This window comes from Lemur catta, chromosome 16, assembly GCF_020740605.2.
Source record: "Lemur catta isolate mLemCat1 chromosome 16, mLemCat1.pri, whole genome shotgun sequence".
Classification (NCBI taxonomy): domain Eukaryota; kingdom Metazoa; phylum Chordata; class Mammalia; order Primates; family Lemuridae; genus Lemur; species Lemur catta.
The window spans coordinates 47,633,146-47,658,171 of NC_059143.1; the positions used below are offsets into that span (position 1 = coordinate 47,633,146).

General features: G+C 34.7%; 1 pseudogene; it reads right to left on the reverse strand.

Annotated features, from left to right (window-relative positions):
- Window positions 1–266: 266 nt before the first annotated feature.
- LOC123621734 overlaps window positions 267–25,026 on the reverse strand; it is a 32,627-nt pseudogene continuing 7,867 nt past the window's right edge.

Below are 25,026 nucleotides of genomic sequence, written 5' to 3' on the forward strand. Positions count from 1 at the left end.
GCTTTTCTGATGGATGTGTTGTACTATTGCTTTACAATTTTAATTCATATCATACTAACGGCCATGAAGTTGAACATCTTTTAATACATTAGTTGGCTATGGGATATCTTCTTTTGTGAAATACTTATGGAAAATTTTTTATGTATTATTTTTAAATTATGTTGTCTGTTCTTTTTTAACTGATTCTTTTTTTTCTTTAGAAACTAATGTTTATTTTCCGCCAACCTTATTTCCACCTTGTGAGCCTGTGGAAGTACAGCTCGAAATCACTCAGTGGTTGGTCTTACCCATGCAGTGGTCTGAGCAGTGGGAGCTGCAGATCAGTCTTCCCCGGCAGGATGAACACTCCAGTCTTCAGAGGGGCCTGCTGGATAGGCCCAGAGGGCACCTGCATGCCTTCATTGCCACCCAGACCCCTGGCTGGTAGCAGTGAACTCAGGAGCTAGAGTGTTCACCCTGAAATTTCTGCCTGGTCACTGCCTTTCAGCAGCAGCCTTCTCTTCCTTTTCACTCTCTTCAGGATCTCTGTGGAAGTAGAGATCTGGCACACCTTCCATGGGTATTCACAGAAAATAGTGTCACCCATGTGCAAAATTTCCCAGGCTAGGATCTACTACATCAGACCCACTAAATGGGCTTCCTTTTTGCACGGAAGGGTGATGTCCACATAATGCAGAGGAGAGTCAGTGTTACACAGAGCAATGGTAAGAAGGTTAACATAAGACACCACTGTGAGAGGCTTGTGGTCAGCCCTGCAGTCTGTAATGACCGGCAGACATGGATCCCCCAAGGCTGCCTGGATCTGATTAGTGGAAGATCTGGGAGTGAAGTGGCAGCAACAGGAAAGGTTCCAGTGGCAGCAGCAAACTTCAGCACAGCCTGGAGGATATGACACTGACATCAGCTGGGTTTTCAGTGGCAACAATGGCGCAAGCCGCCAGCAGAGGCTTCTCCCAGGTCCTCTTCAGATTTATGGTGTAGATGCCGCCACTTTGCCTTTTGTAGATGTACTGTTTCATTTGGAAGTCAAGGTTTTTGCCACTTAGATGGGTTCCTGCCCCAAGGAATTTGAGGACATCCTCCTCCCTCATTTGCAGGACATCAAGGGCTCCAGTCACTGTGAAAGTTTCCCTTTCAGTTACATTGGGAACCCAGAACAACACTGTATGGACCTCTCTCTGGGTAGCACGGAAAGGGCTAACTGATTTTAAGAGTTATATATTCTTCATTTAAGTCATTTTAGAATATGTGTCTAAAATATCTTTTCCCACTCAGTGATAACTTTTGATGAGCAGAGTTCTTAACTTTAATGTAATCCAATTATAGTTTTCCCATTATGGTTAGTACTTTTTGTGTTCTACATAAGAAAATTTTGCTATGGGACGTGAAGGACATGAAGATACTCTCCTATGTTTTTGTTTTTCTAAAATATTGATTATTATTAATTTACATTTAACATATAAATCAACACAATGTGCATTTATTTCTTTTTATGTAAAGTTGAGTTAATGTTCATTTTTCACTAATGTTATAAATTGTGTGCCTTTGTAAGAGTGGATTTGTTTCTAGTTTCTCAATTCTGTTTTATTGGTTGTTTGTCTACCTTGTCCAACAACCACATTGTTCTAATTACTATAGATTTATAATCAGCCTTGATATGTTATAGTGTAAGTCACCTAGTTTTGTTATTCTTCAACATCTCTTGAAAGTTTTTGAATGTTTGCATTTTCATTTTTTTTTTTTTTTGAGATTCAGCTTGTCAATTTCCACACCAAAAAAAGAAACGCTGTGAAATTTTGATTTGTATGGATTGAATCCTTTATCAATTAAGGAAGAATTGACTTCTTAATATTCGGTCTTTTCATTTATGAACAAAGGAATATTTTCCTTTTATTTAGAGTTTTAAAATTTTCTTTCAAATACAATTGTGGTATTTTTAGATTTGGTCTTTGGTATAAAAAGTTTTTGATGCTATTACAAATGGCATCACTTTTAAAATTCAATTTTCAGCTTCCTTGTTTCTTATATACAAGTTAATTTTTTCTATTGACATTGTAACCAACTTCTTGTAGGATTCACTTATTAATTCTAAGGGTTTGCCTATAGACATTTTTGCCACCCCCAGGTTTATTGAGGTATAGTAGACAAATAAAATTTTTATATATAGTTACAGTATACAAGATGATATTTTGATGTATGTATACATTGTGACATGATTACCACAGTCAAATTAATTAACATATCTATCACCTAACATAGTTATCTTTGTGTGTGTGTGGGGGGGAGAACATTTAACAGACGTTGTTTTAATTCATACATAGTTATTTTTCATTTGTGAAATATACTACTTTACACTATCTTTCATCTTTGTGGATGGAACACAATAATGTACTGTGGTGACTTTCACTTCTGAATATATAATTACTGTTGGTGTTTTACATGTTTGTATTGTGAATGCTCACAAAGTCCACAGTGGATTCTGGTCAGGAAAACACACATGTAGAGAAATGATGATCAGACATGTGAGTTATTCCTTAATCTGATTCCCCATGCCCTCAGGGGTGGTCCAAAAACAATAATAGAGCATTCCAGCAGGAGAAAAGCAAATTACTGCCTTGATAAAGTAGTTAAAATTTGCACCAGTAGTAAGAGATGCAACATTTCAAATAAACAGCTCAGTATGGTAAGTGAAAAGTGTGAATGGTCCCTGGGGGCATGAATTTAGTTTTTACTCCTATTGCCCCATCTCTTCCAGACATTGTGACTGAAAATCAATTGCACAGAATAATGGCACTTGGTATGATGTCTTTGGCATTGTCAGTGTCTTCTTTGCTATCACACTGTCACCTAAGAACCAAGACAAATTAGCATTCATCTGGCAAAACTTCCAATATGTGTTTTGCACTACTCCCTCAGGTGGCTTAAATTATCTTGCCATTTCCCACTAGTAGGTAGGCCAGAATTTACTGTGTTGTGCAAAACTTCCACTAGAATATAGGCAATGTCTTTTTAATTAGCAAGTCAGAAGCCTCAGTCTCCATATCTTTGACTGTGATGTTAATGCATCTCCACCAGCAAGGATGGCCTAAAATCCCTGACATTTTAAAAGTTCAGAATTCAGAGGCATGCTTGCCATGTAGTTTCCTGAGACTATGTGAGCAGATTTGCAACATGCCATTTTTCAAGCAGTCAGGGAAAAACTATGATTACTTTGCTTTCCCAATATATATATAGGACTTCTTGGATATGTGTGTTGATGTCTTTTATAAGTTTAAGAAATCCTTGGTCATTATCTGCTCTAGTATTCTTTATGTCCATAATGTTTCCTTTTTTTGAGATTCTAAATATATATATGTTGGATCTTTTTACTGAATCCTACATGTATTTGAGACTTTTTTTTTTTGCCTCAGTTTGGATTTTTTTTTTATTGACCTGCCTTATACTATATTTATTCTGATGTCAACACCATCCATTGGTTTCTTAATTTTGTTTTATTTCTTGAATTTATGTTCTTACAAAACATAGAACATAAATGATTATAGAATAAGTTCTCTAATAATAATCTTAATCTTTTCATCTATTGGTTTAATATGCAATCTATTTTATTAAATATATCAATCTTAAGATATTTAAATGCTTTTTTCTACTGGATGCTATTGTATAGTTTACAATATGGCAATATTTTAATTGCCTATGATCTGTTTCTGTGGTGTGTTTCTCCCTTGTTTATTGGTCATCATTAAAATAGGAAACATTCTCTTGTTTTTTTGGTTCTTTGTTGGTATGGCTACTGAGATTGGTTGAGTGCTAGAACTTGGGGTGAAATATTGTAGAATCTCCGGGTGCTATTGTCTTCCTTTAGAGAGAGTTCCTTCTTTTGTTTGTCTTCTTTACCCAGAAATATATAGTGTTGTCTGATCACTCTAATGCAATCAAGGACTGAGGTCAGTAAATTTTGGTAAGGCTTAGTCCCATTGTCCTCTTGCTACAGATATCCTCTTATAGAACATTAAACTCAGAGCTTGTGAGCTTTTGAGGACCTTGCTCTTTAGATAACTTTGTTCTAATATTTATCCCATCATCAGAGGAGATTGCCATAAATTCTGCTTTTCATAGACTTTTTATTTTAATGGAAAATTTTATTTATTTATTTAATTATTTTTCTTTTTTTATTTCAGCATATTATGGAGGTACAAATGTTTAGGTTATGTATATTGCCCTTGCCCCACCCGAGTCAGAGCTTCAAGAGTGTCCATTCCACAGACTTTTCCTTAGTGTTTTGATCTTCTGCCATACCTACTTTCAGAATTCAGTAAATATTTTGCAAAGAAAGCTGATTCTACTTTTGAGACACTTTAGACTCCAATTTTTTGTCTTTCCAAATTTTCAAGATCACAAAAAGCTATATTGGATTCCCTGCCCCTCAATTACAGGAAAAACTGTGACAAAACTGTTGTAGCAAAACTCAAATTCTTACTCTCTCACTAGGTGCCAACATTCTTCAATTTCTCCAGGGAAAAAACCACTTCAGACAGGCAGCACACTCTCTGAGGTGCTTTTTTCTTCAGAATCTCCATATTTTATTATTCTTTGTTTCATTAGCCCTGTTTAAATAGATTATTTTTGTACCATTTTTAGTTTTCCTTATTGTTCTTGTTAAGAGTGTTGGTCTTCGGTCACTCACTCCTTCATATCTAGAGTTATTAGCCCTGCTTTGCCAAATGTTGATCAGTATTTGTGTGTGTGTGTGTGTGTGTGTGTTACAATTGGGCTGGATATTGGTATGGTAATTTCTATTAGATTCCATTTTGAGCATAGTGTTCCATTCCATGTGGGATAGAGTAGATGCAACTTTCTGTTTTCTAGAGCCAAAAAAAGTGAAGTAAAAAATGAAGCTCTTCATACAACACCAAGAAAAATTGCACCTGCATGTTCCAATTATTATATGAGGACATTGGCTCAGGAGCATTTAAGAGTGTGGGGTCAGAGCATTAGACAGTTTTGCTCAAAGACACAGCTCTGAAGGTGAACAAATTGCAGAGTATCAAATGGCTGCATTTTATAGTCCTTTTGAGTGGTTGTTATCTTGTCATCAAGATTGTATTGTAGTTGTTGCTGACTCACTAGTTTGTTTTGAGCCCTTTAATTTACACATTGCTGGACAAATTCCTATATCTAAAACTGTGTGCTGAAACAAAAGTGGGTTGCCTTTATTTTGTTCTTATGAAATTATATCTGCACTGTAGAAATTTAAAGCTGGAAAGAATAATGAAGGTCATGAACTCTATCCCTTTTATGAATATAATGAAACTCAGAACAAATAACATAAGTTTACTAAATATAATATACTATTTAATGGTAGAATCAGTGTTGCAACCAAATTTTCTGATTCCTCATCCATTTTCTTTGCTTTCCATAACCAAGATTCACTCCAGATAGTATTGTGATATGCATCATCACTATTTTTAGTCTATATGTGTCTATTTTCTCCCTTTTGGTTTAAATCCAAACCGTGGTTGTTTAAACAGTATTTAGTCTGCCTCCTTCATGTTGCTTCCTCTTCACTCACTCTTTTTTTAGGTGCTATAAAAATATCTAATTGAAAGCAAAGAACTTAATGCTTGAGGTAGATGGTGGGAACTATTATGAAAAGAATATTTCAAGAAGAAAATTTCCTTTTTGTATAGACATTCTGAGTAAGCATGGAGAAAAAATGCCATATGGAAAAACAAACAAACAAACAAACAAAAAACAATCCCAACTGTAGTCCTGTTTATAAACCCTGCTCTACGTTGCAGTGGCAAATTATGCATAGGTGGTACTTAAATTGCTTCTCCTTAGTCCATTTGCCTTCTACAAGTCTTAAAACAGGCACACACACAGTGATAACAAAGTATCTGTTGAGATTTTCGTTAGCTAAAATGTATTAAAGGTGCCACTGTTTAATGAGAAAATAAATCTAAGATTTTCACCAAAGTAATACACACACACACACACACACACACACACACATAATGCTACATTTGCCAAAATTACTTTTTGTGAGCTTACAAATTGCTACAATATCATACTCCAAATCCACATGGCAAAACTGTCTTACGGGTTAAGATGAAATACTTTTATTATATTAATACTACTTTACTACCTTAGTCTGTATTTTATTGGGTCGTGCTATTTATTATGACTCATGAAAAAAGAAAACTGAAGTCAGGGCAACAAAGTGATAGATCCTACATCATTATTTGAATTATTAGAATGAAGTTAAAGTGGCTTAAAAGAAATCAAGCTGAAAAATAATTTTCATTTTAGTAAATCTTGAACTCTGTTCAATGCTATGGCCCTGTGGTTTTCATAACAAAACTAGTTACTATGAAGGGAATGACTTCTAAAGTACAGATGAATGAAGGTGAGAATGAGAAACATTTTTTCCCAAATGTTATGCATATATAGAGATCATATAACAGTATTAATGACACTTGTAAATATCAAATCATCTCTTTCCTTGGTGTTACAATGGGAGATACTTTAATACATTACCCCTATAAGAAACAGATGGAGAGCCATAATGTAAAAGCTGGGATTACTATGGTAAGGTTTTTTTTCTGTGGATATTTTGTTTTTTTTCTTATAATTCTGAAAATTACTTTAATCATTTACTACTTTAGGTAGATAACATTCCTGTAGCCCTGTTCAATCTTCACGATTTCTATTTTTGATTGCAATCTGTTTTGGATTATTTTTGTTAATGTTTGCTTTTGCTTAATTGCTAAACCTCATATTTATAAGACCAAGTGTCATAATATTCAAAATATCACTCTAAAAAAACACACCATATTGTGCTCAAATGATATATCATAGATTTTCTTATTATGAAAACAGGATTTTCACATTTGTAATAATCATAAAAGTTATATAAAAATCTGTTTTTCAGTACTTTTCACCAGAGGACTGCTAACGTAAATCATGTAATGGCTTCTTCACTTTGTTGCCCCTGCTAAAGTGTAGTGACATCATCATAGCTCCTTGAGCTCTCACTACAACCTCAGACTCTTGGGCTCAAGGGATCCTCCTGCCTCAGCTTCCTGAATAGGTGGGGCTACAGGTGTGCACCACCACATCTCACCATGTAATAATTTTTTACTTCAATAAATAAGTTGATAATATCTAAAGAACTTTTATTGTTACGTAAATGTTAGGCTTAGCCACTTAGATTTTGACCTACTTTCTGGTAGGCTGAAACAGTATTGCAAAGTAGAGTGAGGCAACATTGCACACACAAACAAACCTAATATTGATGGAAAAAGTAGGCTCTTTGCATTCAAACAGAGCAAGTATTAATAACCACTTTGACCTCTTTCTCTTCCATAGACTCTAATTATGGCTGTTTTCTCCTCCTATATTTGGTAGTATGCTCCTAATTGCCACTGAGGTCTAGGTAATCTAGATTTCTGCTATGTAAATGTAAAGTGATTATATATTTTTGACAGAATAGCAAGCATATTAATAACCTCACCTGAAGTCTTATCATAGAATATTTTGATAGCAATCTAAGCATGTGATAATTATCTATAAATCTGGTTTGAGTTAAGGGTGCAATGAATGTCCTCGAGTACCTATTTCCAACCAGCACTATACTTTCTGAAGTCATTGCACTGAATACTTGTAGCAACCCTTTCAGATATGTGTTATTATTTCTATTTTAAGATAGAGACTCAAGAATGTTAAGAAATTTACCATAGCTGAAACAGTTACTAACACTTCATTTGTTTGAATCCAAAGCACATGTTCTTTCCATTACACTGGGCTGCTAATCAATACTTGAACAGCGTGATTCAAATTTCCACATGAAGATGATTCTGGGCTACAGCACTTTATATTCTCTAAACTTGTGCACATGCTGAAGATATTCTTGCTTTCTGTAGGAAAAATTAAAAACTAATATTTACTAAGGACATCCATATGTGTCATGGGTAATTGCATACCATGTCTAAACTGATGCACTCATCATATGTAGAGATAGATTTTATACTAAGTGTTGAATGTATTTTTGGTACTAATGATTTTTTGGCATTTCTTCACTTACTCAACACATTTATTTCATTCTTGATGTTGACTTAGTGAAGAGAGTTCTAGAAAACTAAGAAAATATACTTGATCCAAAGCAACTAGAGTTTAATAGAGAAATATATTTATAAACAAATATTAATAGTTACTATAAAAAGTGGTCTCTCAGCTCTTTCTTATATTTCAAATTTCTTTTTTTTTCCTAATGTGGTTGTCATAATTAAGAAAAGTTGTTTGAAAAAAATTTAAGGAAATTATTTTCAACTCTCTCATACAATCTGAGTAGGTTATCTATATAAAAGAGTCATGGAATAAAATGGTCTTTTTAAACATGTATATTATTTGATGTATTATTTTTGTCGAGTGATTTTGGTATTAACTTAAACCTTTCTATGTTATTTAGTTTTATTATTATTTTTTACTTAGAAAACACTCTGAAAACCAATTCTATTCTAGTTTTATTTTTTTCTAATAAAAGAGAAGTGCATCAATTTTGGTGTGGTCCTTTTAACCAACCCTATGCCTCATGTTATTTTTTGTAGTGCATGGCCTGACATGTAGGAAATCCTTCAAGCTATTTCTTGAACAAAGGGCCTGAATTGGATTCCTAGATATGTTATAATTAAGCCTCTGATTCTACATTTCTTGAAGTTTTACCAAAACATCTGAAACATGAAGACCTGACTCAAGAAAAAGCATAAGCAACTGGTATTTCTCCAACTCCTTTTTAAATAAATTGGCCCTTTAAACCTCTCAAGTTTAATATGGATACAAAATATTGAACAATCAGAGGGGCAGCATTGAATGATGTCACATGTTGCTTTATTTCTGTCACCTCCATATGTGTCTAGTTTCCAAGCTGGGAGCTGGTATTTGACTTTTTATTTCTTTGATTATGGATAGACTTCTCTGAGCATTTGTTAGCAGCTACCAAAAAGCAGATGGTTGCAAGAGAGATTTATTCCAATAAGTGGCCATCCAGGATGCCAGGATGGTTGAGGTAAGTTTTATATAGCAGAAAAATAGAGGGAAAGATTTTTTTAAAAAAACAAGGAATTTTGAGGTTACCAAAACCTGGTTAAGATTGAGAAGTGTTAAGTTGTGAACATTCCAGAGAATAGTTAATTTAAGAACTTTCCAGAAGGTAGCAAAATGAATAAAGCAAAAACTAAATTCAGCCTGTATGGGTTCTTTTGAGAATAACCTACATTTTCTAACAGTTCTAGAAAATGCAAACTTTAAAGATACTCTTTAGACAATTCCCTTTAAACCTACCTCTACCAGCCTTAATGCATTTTCACAGAAACTGAAAACAGAATGTGATCAAATATTAAATGTATTATCAATTTAATTTTATTGGAAAGATGAGCAAAATTGATGGCGTGATGGTATAGGCTATTTCCCCATATTTTTCTTTACAAAGACCTTAATCTGGAACAATAAGAACAAAAAAGTCCCTACAAACGTAGCACAAAAAATTCCTTTTCTCCCCTATTTTCTGCTCATTTCATTCACCTAGTTGGGTTGATTGACATTTCCCATCATAAGACAGAGCTAATATTGTAAAGGAACAAATAATTATGAAGTTTACCTTAAATCAACAAATATTTATTTAGCATTGACTATATATGAAGAAATAGATATAGGACGTGTCAATATTTTCATTTTCTGAGGACCTGAAGAAACTGCATATTTCTAAGTTTTTTTTTTCCTTAGGCAAGATAAATGAGGATCAGGAGGCTATTTTTAAATTAAATGAATAATTTGGCACACTGTCCCAGCAGTCACGATGAAGGTGGCTCTTCAGACATTTAAACATTCCATGGCAAGTAATTTAGTGTAAGCTTGAATTAATCCTTAATTCTAGCCAGTTCACTGATACTTTCCCAGGAAAAGTGCCGCATGGTCAATACAAATAGGGATTATTTCCTTTTTCAGTAATATATGAAAACTTTCTGCACCAATTAACTACTTTGACAAATTACTGTACTGTTGAAAAATAATACAGATTCTCAGAGTTAATCTGTACATTTGAGTTTTAGGTAAATTTTAATTTCACCCTTTAAGCTTTTGTATCCGGTGGGGGAAACATGTTTATATGATAGATCAATCTATATCTTAGTGAAGGAGGCTTATGACAGTAGCGCCAAAAATACCACACACCAAGGGGAAGTGATTTACCATATCCACGAATGCATTTCCTAGCATGCTGTGTGCAGGTTGACTTTTATCGGGTAATTATGTTGAATCTTCTCCTAAACCTTTTGTTCCCCGGGCAGCACCATCTTTTGCGTAAAACATCATCAGTATTCCTTTCTCATACATCATCTCTGTGACAGCTTCAATGGTGTACTGAAGCAACAGCTCATCAGAGCAGCAGCGCACTGTGATGATTTATCACAGTAACATATCATCAGAGGGAGGCAGCAGAATGAAATATGGGAAGAAACATTTAGGAATGTTATGCAGGAGCATATTTAGTTGTGTAAGAGGATTCAAGGAAACTTGAAACCCACACATTAGCAGACTTGTGTCCTCATCTATACATGGAGATGTTTGTCGGTGAAGGCTGTTCATTCACTCTATATGTAACTGGACACCTGACTATAGTTGGTTGTCCAATTATCTTGAGTTTTTACAGAACCTTTGAAAATACAGTTCAAATCTTGTTTGTATAGGAAAATGTGTAGTTATTAAAAGCAACTTAAAATGGCAGATAATATTTTACACTGGGGACACTCTGGAGATCATCCCATCCCATTTTTCTAGAAGGATGAGTAGCTCTAAAAATATTACTCACTCTGGTAAACCACTTTTTTTATATGAAACACATTTGTTCAAAAGCCTAGTCAATAAGTGGTGAATATTTCACCTGGTAAATTAATGCAAGGCAAAAACCAGCCTGAAATACAAAAATTAAATATTTATAAAATTTAAGTGTTATTAATAAAAAAAATTCACCATTCTATTCTGTTTGACAAGGACAGCAACAATGTATAATTTGCAGGGAAAAGGTTTGATGGAATGCTTATTTCTTAGAGGATATCTAAAAAAAAACACCTGAAATATTGAGCAAAAAGCTTCCAGAAAACTCAACTAAAATTTTAGTTTCATGGAAAAATTGAATTTTGAAATTATAATAATTTAAAAAGCATTATTTGGTATATTGATTTTATGCATTGTGCAGATAAATTTGCTTCATGTTTCTAATCATAATTTTTATTCATGATGTCTGAGTCTCAGTCACATCTGAGATAATTAGTGGAACATTAAGATAGGTCCAGTGTTGGAGCACATGATCATTGTTTCTAACGAGTTATACCTGGGGAAGGACAGAGAGTGTTCTTGCCCTGATTTCAGTGTGTATGTATGTCCTATTTCTTGAAGGTGCTACTCAGATAGAAATATCTCTTGGCAAACCTCCCAACACAGCATTTGTCAAGATCTTACCAATCCTCTGTCCCAATTGGATAAAAAATATTTCCTGAGTGAATTATCTCTTCTCCATTCAATGGGAAGCTGTTATCACCAATTTTATTGGGCAGTAAAGAAGAGGCTTTAAAGAGACTAAATCATACATTTTTTTGTCCAGCTTGTATTTTTGATATTCTCAATATGCAATACCTTATTTTATGAGTTTGGATACAACATTTCCCCAATCCCTTCCTGTCTAGGCTGTGATCCTATCAAATTTTTTTGTGCAACTTCAACAGTACTTATCCTTATGTAATACATCATTGTAATGTATCTGTTTACTAGTATGCCTTCCCCATGAGGCCTTGAGCTTTGTGAGGACAAGAATTATGTTTTATCAATCTTTGTATTCTCAAGAATAACACACAAGAAGTGACAAATCAATATGAATTGAAATAATTTTGTTGTTACCTATGGTGGCATAAATATATAAATTACTGTTTACCTGAATGAGCATCTATTTATATAGATCTTGTATTTCTTTCACTTATCCCCCCATAGTAGCTTTTATATGTTTGGTTGATAAAATATTAACTGGATTTAGCTCACAAACATTTATTAAAAACCCACTCTTTGCCAGGACTGTTGTCATATCTCAGACTAGAAATAGAGCACAGTTAGGTAAGTGTAGACCTGCAATATATGTTGTGTTGCCAGAAAAACAATCACGATGATAACAATTAGTCATAATAACAAAAAGGTATTACACATAACTAACGAAGTAACACATAAGTAATGAAAAACAAGTTTGTGCTTATTAAGCTGAATGCAATTCGTATTGTTGAATTAAATATTTACACTCTGAGGAAAGTGCCATTAGTGTACCAACTTTACAAAGGATTAAAGCTAGTTTAAAAGGATCTCAGGTGTGCATAACTGGGAGCCTAAGCTCCAACTACCTCAAGTGTTTTTTTTTTTTTTTTTTTGAAATATGCACAGGTTCTGTGTGGTAATGGAGGAGGATTGACCATAGACTAGGGCTTCCAGGAAGGATTTCTGGAGCAGCTTCCCTAAGCTGAGTCTTGGACTTTATCCTCCAGTTATAAAGATGTTAGGACCGGGCTTGGTGCTTCACACCTGTAACCCTAGCACTCTGGAGGCCAGGGCAGGAAGATCCTTTGAGGTCAGGAGTTCTAGACTAGCCTGAGCAAGAACAAGACCCCATCTCTATAAAAAATACAAAAATTAGCCGGGCTTGGTGGTGCATGTCTGTCGTCTCAGCTACTCGGGAGGCTGAGGCAGGAGGATTGTGTTAGCCCAGGAATTTGAGGTGTCAGTGAGCTATGATGACACCATTGCACTGTAGCCCGGGTGACAGAGCAACACCCTGTCTCAAAAATAATGCTAATGATAATAAAATAAAGACGTTAGAAAGTTTCAGAGGAGAATGATATGATTAGGTTTGTGTTTTTGTTGGCTCACTCTTTGTTGGCAGAGAGGAGAATCTATTTAAGGGACATGAGGCTAGAGATAGTATAATTGAGAACGTTGGTTCTCAAACATTGATGCATTTCAGAATTGCCTGGAAGACTTATGAAAGCAGAATGTGGGGCTCCACCCCCAGAGATTCTATAGTCCTGGAGTGGGGCCTAGAATTTGCATTTCTAACAAGTTTCCTGTAGATGGTGATGTTGCTAGCCTGAATACTGCACTTGGACAAACACTGTTCTAGATTACTGCAACTGTTCAGGACACTCATGACAAGGACCCAGGATGCAGAGAAGGGGGTAATTTTTCTAAATATTTAAACATTAAAATTCTCACAAATGAGAAAGTAACTGCATTTGAACTTTGAAAAATATTAAAGTCTAGTATGATTCTCATATTTTTTGGTTGGGTGATAGTATTAATAGAGATAAAGAAATCAATGGGGAGGAAATTTTAGAGAGAGTAAAGATGTTACATCTCGAGATTTTAGGATTTGGGAATTTGAGATTCCTGAGAAACAATTTTCTATGTTTCTGCTCTCCTTGTAGCAGCTGTTGTTCTGGTTTTTTTTTTAAAAGATATATGCATACCAAATATAAATAGAATTATAGATTGTAGTGGTTACAATACAAACATATTGTTCAAATTATTCAAGTTGTGCACCTAAAACTTGTGAATTTTATTTACATAAATTATACCTCAATAAAACTTGTTTAAAAATAAAATGAGTACTATTTTTCAGGGCTATGTATGAATGAACACTGTCTTCTTTTTCAATTTTGTTAAAACATCAAATATTAAGATTTCAACATAATATTCTATACCTGCTTTTATATTGTGCTATTGAAATAATTCTTCTTGTCCATCTTCTATCACCTATTGTTAACACTTTCATACAAATATTGAATTTATGATCTTGGCATCATTTAAATGAATTCATCACATTTCCTTAACTTCTCTGCCTTAAACTGACAGCATCCTAGATTTTGTGTTCCTTGTTAATATGTCCTCTGAGTTATGAGTTTTTCAATGGACTTGGAATATGTCACCTTAACAAACTGTCCAATTTTTATATGCTCTTAGATCTTAAGAGCTCTAAGATCTTAAAATGACAAGATCTTGATTATGTTGCAAAAGAGAAATGAAAGTGGGTACTAGCCTAGAATACTAAAGGAATTTTCATGTCAATATTTGAGTTAGGCTATTTTATAAATATACACTTAGATGAAAGAGACCTACATTGTTGTGTGTGTGTGTATGTGTGTGTGTGTGTGTGTGTGTGTGTGTGTGTGTGTGTGTGTTATGGTCAGAAAATCTGAGTTCTACCTGTAGTCCCAGCTACAGGAAGGCTGAGGTGGGAGGATCCCTTGAGCCCAGGAGTTCTAGTCCAGCCTGAGCAGTATAGGGAAAACTTATCTCTAATTAAAAAAAGAAAGAAAGACAGAAAGAAAACCTGAGTTCTATTCTTAGTTATAAAACTAAGGTTTTCCTTGGCTGAGTCATTTAACAATTCTGCCTTAGTTTGTCTTTAAACTAAATATAATTATCTACCACCCTTAACTGTTCAAGTAGAAAAAAAATATTTGGGAGAGCAATAATAATGAACATGTATTTTGGTAATTGGAAAGTAGGCATCAATCAAATCATCATTCTGATAAATGCTCAACTGCAAGATGAATAAGTGCTCTGATAGAAAGAACGATTGTTCTCCAACAACACACCACGAAGGGTTCCAACTTCCCCAGAGGTGATTAGAAAAGGTGGCCAGTGGGGTTTATCTGGGGAAGTGATCCCTGAACTGAAATAGGAAGAATGTATAGGATCAATTAGGACACAGGAAATCAGAGAAAGAGCATTTCAGACTGAGGGTAACAGCAGAGACTGAGATTTTGCAGCAAGGATGATAAATGAACCAGTTTCACCATAACACTGGCTGGGTGTGGTGGCTCACGCCTGTAATCCCAGAACTTTGGAGGACCAAGGCAGGAGGATCACTTGAGGCCAGAAGGTTGAAACCAGACTGGGCAACATAGGGAGAACTCATCTCTACAAAAAACAATAATAATAAAAAATTAGGCCAGCATGGTGGTGCACACCTGTGGTCCTGCTACTTGAGAGGCTGAAGCAGGGGGATTGTTTGTGCCCAGGAGTTCGAAGCTGCAGTGAGCTTTTAGAGTCTCTGTCTCTAAAAAATATTTAAACATAGAAAAAAATGAAAACAAAAAAATACTGAGTCAAGGATAGCATGATATAAAATGAGGAGAAGAGATGGGAGGCAGGTCTCAGCCAGGTTATCAGTGCATCTTTCTAAAGACTCTAGAGGTGAATTTGTCTCCTTGCCTTTTCCCTTCTAAAGGCCTTCCTCCATTTTCAAAGCCAGTAACATTTTATTTCTTGATCATTATTTCATAGTTATATCTTTCACTGACTTTCCTCTTCTGCTCCCCTGGTCACTTTTAAGTACTATTCCTCACATTTGGGTCCCACATGGATAATTCAGGATAATCTCTCCATTTTAAGGGCTGTACTGTTTTTTTTTTGAGACAAGGTCTTGCTCTGATGCTCAGGCTGGAGTGCAGTGGCATCATCATAGCTCACTGTAGCCTTGAACTCCTGGACTCAAAAGATCCTCTTGCCTCAGCTTCCTGAGTAGCTGGGACTACAGATGCACATCATCATGCCCAGCTTTTTTTTTTTTCTTTTTCTTTTTGTTTTTTATAGAGATAGGGTCCCACTATATCTCCAAGGTTGGTCTCAAACTCCTAGCCTCAAGAGATCTTCCTGTCTCAGTCTCCCAAAGTGCTGGGATTACAGGCATGGGCCACTGTGCCTGGCAAGGGCTATACTCTTAATCACATCTGCAAAGTCCCTTTTACTGTGTAATGTAATATATTCACAGGTTTGGATAATTAAGACATGGCATCATTGGGAGAGGGGCATTATTCTGACGACTACATCGAACCTCTAGGATCTTTGTCATGCCTTTCATTAAGATGTGTTCTTGATTAGTTTAATCATTTCACTGACTAAATAAACATCTGATGAGTTATTCTAGTCAAGTTCCATGCTAGAAGATAGAAATGCATAAAAAGACATAGTTAACACATATTTTGTATATTATATGTATTATATAATGTATTCTTATAATAAAGTAAGCCAGAGAAAAGAAGATGTTAAGAAAATCATAAGAAAGGGAAAATATGTTTACTATTTACTATTTGGAAGTAGATCATCATAAAGGTCTTTTTCCTCATTGTATCCACACTGAGTAGGCTGAGGAGGGGGAGGAAGAGGAAGGGTTGGTCTTGCTGACTCAGGGGTGGCAGAGGCAGAAGTAAATCCAGATATAAGTGGATCCATGCAGTTCAAACCCAGGTTGTTTAAAGATCAACTGAATTTTACTTTAATAAAGTAATGTCTAGGAGTCTAGCAGGAAGCATAGGTTAGCAAACCAACAACAGTGCAGTGTCATAATAATGTGGGCCTTTAAATCACACTCAGGTGGAGGGGGTGGAGGTGAGCGGGAATTCAGGAGAGGTTTTTCAAAGATGATCCGTAAATTTGTCCTGAAGAGCAACTAAGAGTTAATTTGGTAAAGAAGGAAAGGAGCTCTTAAAATGTTTGCTGTCCTTTAAATAATTTAGTTCCAAAGGTTTGTAGCAAGCACCAGAGTTCTATCTTAATAAGGCCCATCATTACATTCATGACAATTCTTTTTTTTTTTTTTTGTGAGGAAGATAACTTGGCATTTTCAAATCAATATAAAATGTATAGTAATGTAGACTTAATTTTCTACGTATAGGATGCCAGGCTTTTTAAGTCACTTCTTAGTGGATTGTTTACACTTACTTTCCTTTAAGGAAATTCTGTTCTAAGACACATAATGCTGCACTAATAAAAACAAGCAAACAAAAAAACCAATGACTGGAAATAATCACTTTTATAAACAAAAAATATATTCTCAAAAATCCTCCTGGAAGGCTCTCTTCCTTGACTCTTCTCCCCTCTTCCCTTCTCTATCTCCACCACTGTTCCCCAAAAGGCACAATAAGCATAAAGCCTAGGCTATGTGCTTCACTTATAAGCTTCCAAGGGAATTTTATTTGGCCTTTGTGTAACACTTAACTATTCCCACATTGTAATTTCTAACAGAGTTATGTGGATCTCCAGCTAAGCTGCAAACTTTTAGAGGAAAGCATAAATCTTCTTCACTTTTGTAATACCACTATCTAGAAGACATAATTGCAAAAATATCACAAAATATTTTCAGATTAAAATTTCCCAGGCTATATACTTCTAATAATTAGCAATGCTATGAGGTAGGTAGGTTCTATATTTACCTGCTTTAGTAGATGAGGAAGCTGAGGCTTACTGTTCAAGTTCTCCTTATTAGTAATTGCCAGAGCCTGAATTCTAACCTTAGCCTAACCTGAATACAGAGTCTTTCATTTAAATCCTATGTAATTTCTTCCCTGCATAGTTAGATGGACTGAAGGAGAGAGAATGGATGGCTCCCACCAAAAACACAATACTTGAGAAACCACCCAGCCTCCAAAATGGAGACATAATTCCTTAACAAAACATGCTTGATGGAAGACATTATAGGCATGGATCAACTGTGGAGTCAGAGACTTAGTCTGGGGAGATCACTCAAAGCTTCCTTTGACCAACTACCTTGCTCTTGCCTCCAGCAATGTTAGAGAAATAATACACTCCACTCAGTTATTTTGTTTTTGTCTTTCTTATGCTTACAAATCACTTAGCAAATCCAATATTTACTATCCTTGTAAGCAATATGTTTCATTTTGAATTAACTTTATATATAAAAAATTCCTTCCGTGTATCAATAATATTGAATAAAGAAAAATGGTGCAGCAACTTAAAAAGAGGATGGAAAAGAAATAATTATTTTCATTTTGGGGAAAGAAAGAGTCAAAAAACAAGCAAATGGAACCCCAAGCAAACAAACCCTCATCTGAGAGTGTGAGTGTGATTAAGAATGAGGGCCCAAGGGTGGAGCATCTGCCCTGTTTTGCTGTGTTGTGTTGGGAAGGAAGGAAGTGCAGGCTTCATAGTCAGGCAAAACTGCCTTGGTTTTTCCAGCCTCATTCTCTCACTGGTTTGTGGATTTAGTAAATATCAGGAACAGAGGCTTTGATAACCTGTATGCTGGAAGAGAAGATCCAGGTAAAACATCTTCTCCTTAATTAGCTAGGCTGCTCAGGGTGAGACAACATTCTCACAAAAATGTCCTAGTTATTTCAAGGATTTAGACCCCATGAAGGTCATGGCATCCTAAGACCTAGAGAGAGACCTATTACTAACATAAAGAATACAATTGGCCTGAGGATTATATAGTTTGTCATTAAAAGAGGAGAACTGACTCTATAGCCTTTAATTTGATAAAGAATTTTAACCATAGGCAATGCATGGAAGATGACATAGCTGGGTGATAAGGCAAAAGGCAAGCCAGCGGTCATACCTTGTTAAAAGTGAGAGTTGCCTGGTCCTCATACTCATTAAAATAGATTCAGTAGGTAAGGAGAGGATCTAAGTTATCTGCATATACAATATTTAACACTAGATTGAATGGATGATCTCATCCCAACTTTTGAATTCCAAGGCTTTATGCATTTTAAAAGCAAACTCTGATAATTGAAGGACTAATAATCTGGTTTACAAATTAGCCACTAATGACACAGTTTGTGGATTTTTCAAAAAATAAAAAATTATTTAATTTTAATTTTAATTTTTTTTCTGCTTTAAATTCCAATAACACGCTTGGGCTTTCTTAGTGTTCATTAGAATCTCAATTAGAAACAGCTATTTATTACAAGTTATGACAAAAGATTATGGCAGATGGGAGTGGGTTGTAAAATCCTGTCGTTTTTAACATTCCTATTTCCCTTAGGCTGTTTTGAATTTTCTTTCTTATTCAAGAGTTCCCTTAGAGATCTCACTTGAAATTTCCAGTCTTTCATTTCCCTCTAAAATATTTTCAGACAATTTTAAACAGTGCCTTAGTTAGGAAACAGAGGAACCACATATATATTCCAGCATGGATTTCTGAGTTTTACCTCATTCTTTCTATGCTGTGATTTTTTTTTCTTTTTTTTCTTTCGTTAATTTCATGAATGACAGCTAAAAAGAAAACATTAAAATTCTCAAAAAGTGCCCAAGAACTATGAAAGCATTTAAAATGCACTTTTAGACCTGGTTGATGCTTTATGCCCATGGCAATCTTGGCTAATGAGACCATTTACATTCATGAAATAAAAAAAATGTTCTGCAGAAAGCCATGTGATACATTCTTATACATTAAATACATTAGCAGCAATATCTGGACATTATTGAATTGCAAGGCCAGGAGCCTCAATTATTTGAGAAGCATATTTAAAATAGCCAAGTTCTAGTTACAAAGAACAGTTTGAAATTTTTAAAGTTTATATTGCCAGGATACCATTTATAATGGGGTTAATGATTATTCTATTTTAAAAATGGAGCTGTGATAGTTCTTGTTAAAGTGGACCATTAAAGCCTATTTTCATAATTTTCAATGTAATGCTATACTACAGTTACATAGTGTTTAAAACATTCCCTGATTCCAATGAGTTTAGGTAGTGGAATTACATGTTTCAGGATATTAAGGTACTATTTGGATAATTAAAGCAGGAAGTTATTTAATAAGGCCCTGGGTTTTTTCCTCAATATCTATGGGCAGCTTGGGCAAAAGCTAGATTTAGTTATTCCACAATGTATATATACTTACAAAAATCACCTTGCATATGATAAATACATACAATTTTATATTTCAATTTAAAAAAAAGTTACATAACTTGTGGAAGGTAACACAACTGGTGAGTGTTTAGTTAGGACTTGACCCCAAGAATTCTGGACAAAGATCTTATGACCCCACCGCTGCTATTCTCATATGCTGTGTTTCCCAGGGCTACCTCTACTTTTAGAGAAGACAAAGTCTTAGCCAAACCAATAATATAAGGGCTTATTAATAAATATATTTTTATTTCAATATATATAAAAGGGGAAAATGCAACTCATTGTTTGACAAATGATTTATCTTTTTAATTGCCTATGCGTGTCAGGAATATCAGTGAAAATAGGGCTACTCTAAATCAAGTGAAGTCCCATTGCTTTTAATGTAAAGACCAAAATCCTTAACATGGCCTGCTAAGCTCTCCATGTTCTGCCCCCTCCTAACTCTGAAGTTGGGTGGACCTTTTTCTCTCACATACTCTTTTCACTCTAGGCAAATTAGCCTCCTTTAAGCACTGCTCTATCTAGGCTCCACATGTTAATATGCACTCTGTACATTGAATCTTAAAAGCTTAGTTTTCTGGACTCTTATTTACTGGGCTCTTAAAGCAAGTTCATATGGTGGGAATTTTTTAAAAAAAATATTTGTTATTAAAAACAACAAGGCTTATAGAAGTTAGGCAACTTGAGAAGGACAGCACAATTAGTAAGTGAAACAATTGCACATTGAACCCAGTTCTTCAATTCAGAGTCCCAGCTTTTGATCACAAATGCAATATTCTCTTTACCACCATCACACTTTGAAACTCATTCTGATCTTCTGACCTGGGGCAAGGGACTTCTCAAAGTAGCCTAAGTAGGATACCGCTGTTCTGGAATGGAAAACACCCAGACAATATACTGGTTGGATTCAGCTTCTTTGAACTTTCCCCCTATTTCTCTCTAGAGCAATTCAGGTTATGAATTTTCTCTGTTTTTCTACTCCTTAGTGTCCAGCGAAACTACGAAGGCTAATAATTCTATACCTCTGGTGACTACCAGTTATTCCATTTTATCAAAGTCAATGTCAAATTCTTAGTCCATATTTTACTTGTTTTCTCAGCAGAATTTGATAGAGTTGATGTCTCCCTTCTTGAAACACTGTTTTCACTTGTTCAGAACATCACACTCTACCCTCTCACTTTATTTACACCCTTTCTCATTCACTTTGACTGAATCCTCTCTCTCTTCCACAAAGCTAAGTGTTCTGGGGCCTCTAGTCTTGGTCTTTAAAGCATTTCTCTACCTACACTGAGTCTCTACTTGAAATCTTCTACTAAAGACAAATCTCCATCCCTAAATTCTTTCTGAACTCTGGAGTTGTATATCCAATTTTCTACTTAAGATCTCCACTTGGAAAACTAATTGGCATCTCAAACTTAATGTGCACACACTGTTTGCTTGATTATTCCTCACACCAAATCTGTTTATCCTCCAGTGATCTTATAAGACAAATTTTTAAGCTATATTATGGAATTTTTCTTGATCTTTATTTTGTCACACCACATATACAACCCATCAGCAAATACAATGGGATCTATAATCAAAAGTATATTGACTCTAACCACTTCACACCCCTTTAATCTTTCTTATCTAGTCCTGTACTACATCCAGAAATGGTGCAATACTAATGTAACAGTTTTGACTGATCTACTATGCTATCCCCTAAGAGGTGACTCTTCTGCAAGTCATGACCATTTACTGTTTATTCTTTGCATAGCTTTCAGAGCAGTCCTCCTAAAATATGCATTGTGTGGCTCCTATCTCTTTATCCTCCAATGCTTACTCACATGATGCTGAACAAAATCCAAAGCCCTTTTCACAGACTCTGTGTCATACATTATCTGACTCTTAATTACTTCCCTGATCTCATTTTTTACTACTCCTTTTCTTGTTCATTCCTATCACAATGGCCTCTGTATTCTTCCAAGCACACTTTCATCTCAGGGCTTCATTGCTTGTTCTTCTGCCTAGAACACCTTTTCTCTTGATATTCTCATGATTCTGCCCCTCATTTGCTTTATTCATACCTTTGCCCCAGTGTTATCTCCTCAGAGATGCCTTTTCTTTTCTTCTTTTTTTTTTTATTTCAGCATATTACAGGGGTAAAACTGTTTAGGTTACATATATTTCCTTTGCCCCACCCAAGTCAGAGCTTCAAGCGTATCCATCCCCCAGACGATGCACACGGCACCCATTAGGTGTGAATATATCCATCCCCTCCTCCCCCCTCCCACCTGCCTGACACTTGATGAATGTTACTACTATATGTGCACCTAAGTGTTGGTTAGTTAAGTCAGTTAATAGCAGTTTGATGGTGAGTACATGTGGTGCTTGTTTTTCTATTCTTATATTTCACTTAGTAGAATAGGCTCCATCTCCATCCAGGATAGTACAAGAGGTGCTAGATCACCATTGTTTTTGTGGCTGAGTAGAAATCCATGATATACATATACCACATTTTATTAATCCACTCATGTATTGATGGGCACTTGGGTTGTTTCCACATCTTTGCAATTGTAAATTGTGCTGCTATAGCCATCCAATCTTTGACAAAGCAAACAAAAACATATAGTGGGGGAAAAAATCCTTATTCAATAAATGATGCTCGGAAAATTGGATACCAACATGTAGAAGACTGAAACAGGATCTGCACCTTTCACCTCTCACAAAAATCAACTCATGGTGGATAAAGACTTAACCTAAGGCATGAAACTACAAGAATTCTAGAATAAAATGTTAGAAAAACTCTTATAGACATTGGCCTACGTAAAGAATTTATGAAGAAGACCCTAAAGGCAATTACAGCAACAACAAAAATGAATAAATGGGACCTGATTTAATTAAAAAGAGATGCCTTTTCTGATCAATTTCTCTAAGTCTATAATCTTACTTTTATTTTTTATTTTTGATTTATGTATAACATTACAATGTATATCTTAATATAAATTTATGTGTTTATTTGTCCAGTGTCTACTCATTGACTAGAATGTAAGTTTTATGTGGATAAGGACTTTGCCTGCTTTTCCACTACTATATCCAACTCCTAGAACAGTGCCTGGCACATCCTAGGTGCTCATTAAATATGTATTCAGTGAATTATTAAATAATCACTTGATTCAGTGTCTGTGCTCACAGATCCAAGAGGTACCTATCTCTGGATTCTTCTTAACATTCTCCCTGGGACTGGAATTACTCCCATAAGAGGTAGCTGATCTCTTCCTCCTTCACCCCACTACCTCTCTGTACGTAATGGTTAAATGACTGGACTTTAAAGTTTCATAGTTCTAGATTGAGTCCCTCATTCTTCATCTTATTGATGGCTCCTATGGGTAAATTCAATGTGTCTCACTTTCCTTAACTGTAGATTTGGCATAAGAGTACCTACTTCAAATGGCTGAGATGAGAATGAAATGTGGAAACCTTTTTAAAGTAATAAATATAAAGCCTGACACATAGTAAGACTTAATAAATGTTATTAGTTATTACATTTATTTATCCCTTAAAAGATTTCAAATTGAGTAAAATTGTTGAGTCAACCCTCTTTTGTTAAATGTTTAAAACAATCTATTTTTAAATATAAGTCTAGATTATATTATAATAAAAAACCTGTATGTTATAACTGTATACTAAAACACTCCCATTAGCCCAACTCTCATATCTTGCATTACAGTTTCCATTCTATTTTTCTGTATGTTACATACTTAGTGTTTAAGTTACACTTTCATTCAGTTATGTGTAGTTAATTCCTTTCTAACAGAGAAAAAGTGGTCATTTATGGATAATCCTTTGTCCTAAATTTTCATATGTTGAATTTTGTTGGGAGTCAGTCTCTTTGTTAAAATAAAGCAGTTTTGCAGTTTATGAAAAATTTGAATTATTCTATTTTCAGTTGCATTTAAAGGACTCTAATTCTTATAAATATCAATAGGTATAGAAAAATATTTATTTTAAAAGCAGAGATTATAAAATTATCCATGTGTAGCAGATTACTAATAGAATGCTCATCCTTACATTTTATTTTAGAGCTGTAGCCAATTATATTTAGTTTTCAGCTCAATGAAGTCAATCACAAGTAGAACTAGAGGTCTAAATGAGTCATTGAAATGTACTGTGCTTCATAAGATAACTCTTTAGTTGACAGAGGTTTTGGTCATTGAATCACATAAATGGATTTTCTATTTACTCACCTCGTATCTCAGAAAATTAATGTTTGACTGGTTAATAGTATCAACATGTGGCTTTTTAAATAGAAATAATGGGTAACTGAGTCATGCTTTTAGTAATTCAATAACTCTTACTTTTATATATCTTGGCTTTTATTGGTCAACTAGTTGTGATAATAATCATCAGTTTATCTTTGTGCAGAATTATTATGAAGTGTCCCAACAATAATCTATTTTTGTAGTTTTAAGAGTAGAACTAGAAAAGAGGAGTTATCTGATGTGCAAGCCCCTAACTATGTAGTGCTGTTGAGAATCAGATGTGTCTCAGTTCTGCCAATCACTATGGGGCTGTGAGGATGTCATTTATATGAACAGGCTCCACTCTTCTCTTTGAAAAGAAAGGGTTTAGACTAAATTATCTTTAATATTTTTCTGCTTTTCTGATTATGTCCATGATGTTTTGGTATCTACTCATTAAATATAGGGGAAGCCTAGGGCACAATGTGTATAACCGATTCTATGTGACAGGCAAATTCAATGGTGAAATATCTATTTGAATTAAAACTGTTAGGGGAAAAACTCTCAGCCATATTTGAGAAAATTTGTACCATAATATATTCAAGTCATATATCCAGATGGCTCTCCTTATACAAAAACTTTGAGAATTTTCACATTGCTTTATATTTATGTAAAGGCTACCACCTGTTGAAAGTTCAGCTATTACACTGTATTGATTTTGTTCATTCTTCAACAGAGTGAAAAAAGTTATTTTTTGGTAAATAATATTTTTTGTTCTCAGATAAATAACCAGTTACATCAAGAGTGTAAATACCAAACCTAGAACTTTCAGAGATGTTCTTGGAAGTGAAATTCTGTATTATTGCTCATTAGATTATTCATAAGTAAGTATGAAACATCTTACATAAAAAAGTATTTACCTTTTAGAGTTAAAGGAGAATATATTTATTAATATTTGTTGATAACATTATTATTTTGGTTGCTGATATGTTGAGATATCGGAAAATGTATTAGTAACTTGAACAGATTTCTAAATGAGTGTTTAAGTCGTTCTCAGTGAAAT